General features: G+C 40.0%; 1 long non-coding RNA gene across 1 annotated transcript; it reads left to right on the plus strand.

The window, feature by feature from the left end:
• Positions 1 to 2,031: 2,031 nt before the first annotated feature.
• On the plus strand, positions 2,032 to 2,367 carry LOC110697524. The gene is made up of 3 exons (XR_002506508.1): positions 2,032 to 2,045; positions 2,124 to 2,193; positions 2,281 to 2,367. It is a non-coding gene; the product is annotated as an uncharacterized LOC110697524 (long non-coding RNA).
• Positions 2,368 to 3,842: the final 1,475 nt, after the last annotated feature.

Consider the following 3,842-nt stretch of genomic DNA (forward strand, 5'->3'; position numbering starts at 1 on the left):
CTCGGCCTCCAAGAAGCCAGTTGTAGCCTCTGAAGCTATCTACCATTCGAACGTTCTCAAACGGACGAACAAGGAACAAAAAAAACTGGAGGAACCCCCAAGGTAAAGTTTTATTACACTTGTCTTTTTTAAACAATATTGTTCCTCAATTCGCATGTTTTCTGACTACTATTTGTTGGTGCAGAGTGGTTCCACCAAGCCTTCTCCCTCCAAACCATCCGACCCTAAGCTGCAGAAGCTGAAGGTCGGAGATCTGGGCTCTTCTAACAAGAACTGAAAGCACATTGCCCACAAGCTTAATAAGGGAGGTGATGGCTCCCATCTTGATGTTGATAGGGAGATCAGCAATCCGGATGCCCCAAGGGTATCGAAGAGTGGAAAGCCACTCACTTTTGCTGCCGGCTCAGCAGGAGACCGGAAGAAGCCTGTCACGAGGGATGAGGAGCAGCCGGAGGGTAAGGGCTACTTCCCCTTTAATGTTTATACATAGATGTAGAACACTCGGCCTACTCTTGACCTATGCTATAATAATTTGTGCAGCTCCTGCTCAGAGGCCAACTGTCGTTCAAATGGCCAAGGAGATGCTTCGAGCGCTTGACCCTGAGGACAGGGCGTCTATTCGAGGGGTCGGCACCCTGAACTTGGATGACATCTTGGGGATCCTCTGCGAGGTAAGAAATTGGAAATTTTTTATTATAATTCATACTTGTATCCGCCAGATACTAACCATTCACCCCTTTGACAAAATGCAGGTCATGCTACGCGTACAAGGGCTTAAATAGCCAATCATGGAGAAGTCAAAAGAGGTAACGGTTGCTAATGCCCTGGCCGCGTCCGCTTTAGATAGAGCTCAATTTGAAATTGCTCAAAATGAGTTATTGACACTTGATATGATGTATTCCCAGGCGGATGCCAACCTGCAAGTGAAGCGGGACTTGGAGGTGGCTCGGACAAAGATCAACGAGCTTAAGGCTGAAATTGAGGGCCTTAAGGAGAAGCTTAATCCCTTGGATGAGGCCCAGCAAGATGCTGAGAGGGCTAAGCAGTGGTGGGCCGCCTTGAGCAGCGCTTGGCTAACAAGGAGAAGCAGCTCCGAGCCAAATACAAGGCTTGCAACGTGGAGGAGAAGGAGGCCCTTGTCAAAAAAATGATGGAAGATAATGAAGCCATCATGTGGATGGCATGGGAAGCGGCTTAGCCGGGTGTTGACTATGATACTTGGAAGACCAAGTTTGATCAAGCCAACAATGATTTCAACGCCCAGCTCCTTCAGCAGGCTCAAGAGGAAGCGACCCAAGGCTGTTGCTGAGGAGTCCAGCTCCTCGAGAGAGTCTTCCGAGGATAAGCAGGAGGAAGAGGAGGATGAAGAAGATGATGAGCAGAAGACGGGTGAAAACAAGGATGCTGCTGCTAACAATAAGAACCTCTCCATTGCTACTTCAGCTTTGGGTATTTTTCTGCGACTAAATGGCCAAGTATTTTCTTTTCCGGCCTGTGTGCCAAGTTAACATGTATTTTACCGACCGAGGGGTCGGGTGATTCAACAATCTCTTTCTTTCCCAGCAAACTTTGCAGTTGTCAATTTTGACATTTGTTTGTTTTATATAAAGCATCCGGTTGTTTAATCGGTTTTATTCATTTTGATGTTTGTGCTTTAAATAAATTTTAAGCTTCCAATTTTTTCTACATGTATTTATTTTTGGCTAAGTATTTTTAACCTGTATACCATGCGAATGTCCTTGCCCCTGGCTGGATGTCGGTTGGTTTCGATTGAGTGGATTGATTGACTTAGAAGTTATTGATACTTTAAAGAATATGCATGGTTTCTAAGTCAATCAATCACTATGGTGATTTCCCCAAACTAAGCGACATACGACCATATTGAACATGCAATTTTTAGTAACTCAATGCATCCGGCTAAAGACCTCAGGACAGATAGTGAAGCTGCTAAGTTTTTTTACTTAACTAGTTTGTTGAAAAACGAATTGTCTGCCTGCCTTGCCCCATAGAAAGAACAGGCGGTAAGGTAGCCTTGCAATGACAAAGTAAGTCTAGTTTGTTATTACTGTCATGATTTTATGTGTGTAAGGGTAATATATATGTTATTTGTTTCAAATGTGTAGTGCTTTTCGAAGTTTTAAGGCATTAAGTGGACAATCTAGGGGAAGTAAATTGACATGGCATTTGGGACAGGTTACCTTAATTTCTTACCCTAACTTTTAGTTTCTTAATAATTGAAGTATAGCAATTTAATTCAACTTACAAATATATTACATGTAGTGTCCTCAACAATTGGGTGGACGTGAGTGTGGCTACTACGTCATGCGTTATATGTACGAAATACTTGAACATCACCATAGCAGTGAAGATCTTTTTCAGGTATGAGTTGTCAAATATTTCATTTTTGTTTGATAAATACAATTTGATGTTAGCTACAATCTTGAATTATAACTTTCCTCTTGTATATTTGTTGTGTTGATAGGATTTTTCAAGAACTACACCGTACACCGAGGAGATAAATGAGATCCGAGATATTTGGGCAGAGTATTTTATATGTAATGTTGAACTTTAGATTTACCACTTAGCGTATGTTTGACTCTTGTTTTGGATTATAGGCTTGAAATGAAGTAATTTGGTTAATTGGTGTTGGGATGATGAGTATAATGTCTATGATATTGAGATGTAAATTATTGGACAGGTTGTTAATATAATGCCGTCATTCCCAATTTTATGGGTAGGCCAAATTACAAAGGAGACTCTGCCGAAATTTATATTTGCATTTATTCAATAATATTGCATTTTAATTTCAATTATATTAGCTTTAGCATATTACTTTATACCTAGGAAAACAGGTACCACAAACATATACAAGGCAATTATTATATTATAATTTAAAAAAAAAATTCACCTCATTTGCGTCACTCATTAAACAAACAAGTGACGCAAATACAAAAGTTTTGTATTGTCTACTCAGTCATTTGCATCACTCCTATATAAACAAGTGACGCAAATAACAAAAAATAAGTTTATTGGAAGAGTGATAAGAGTCATTTGCGTCGCTTGTTTATAAAGGAGCAACGCAAATAACAAAAAAAGTAATAATGGAAGAGTCATTTGCGTCGCTTGTTTATAAAGGGGCGACACAAATGACTAAAAATAAGTTTATTGGAAGAGTAATTTGCGTTGCTTGTTTATAAAGGAGCGACGCAAATAACAAAAAAAGTTTATCTAAAGAGTCATTTGCGTCGCTTGTTTATAAAGGGGCGACGCAAATGACGAAAAATAAGTTTATCAGAAAAGTCATTTGCGTCGCTCTTTTATAAAGGAGTGACGCAAATAACAAAAAATAAGTTTATCTGAAGAGTTATTTGCGTCGCTCCTTTATAAAAGAGTGACGTAAATAACAAAAAATAAGTTTGTCAGAAGAGTCATTTGCGTCGCTTATTTATAAAGGAGCGACGCAAATGACAAAAAATAAGTTTATCAAAAAAGTCATTTGCGTCGCTCTTTTATAAAGGAGCGACGCAAATGACTCTTATTTGCGTCGCGCCTAGGAGCGACGCAAATGACTTAAAAGTCATTTGCGTCGCGAGCAGTTGCGTCGCTCATAGAAGCGACGCAAATACACTTTAAATGAGCGACGCAAATAAGCCTTTTTCTACTAGTGCGCCTTTGCTAGAATAGTCAGAAAACTCAACGCTTTTTAGATTTTAAGTTAGATTAAATCAAACTACTGTGAGCACTGCCTTAGCGCATTCGGTAGGGTCGCTTGTTGTATTTGTAAAGCAATGTGCCACCCAAATGGGAGATGCTTCTCCTCGACGAATTCTCAGGGATGGAAG

The sequence above is a fragment of the Chenopodium quinoa genome, unplaced genomic scaffold (assembly GCF_001683475.1).
Source record: "Chenopodium quinoa cultivar QQ74 unplaced genomic scaffold, ASM168347v1, whole genome shotgun sequence".
NCBI classification, from domain to species: Eukaryota; Viridiplantae; Streptophyta; class Magnoliopsida; order Caryophyllales; family Amaranthaceae; genus Chenopodium; species Chenopodium quinoa.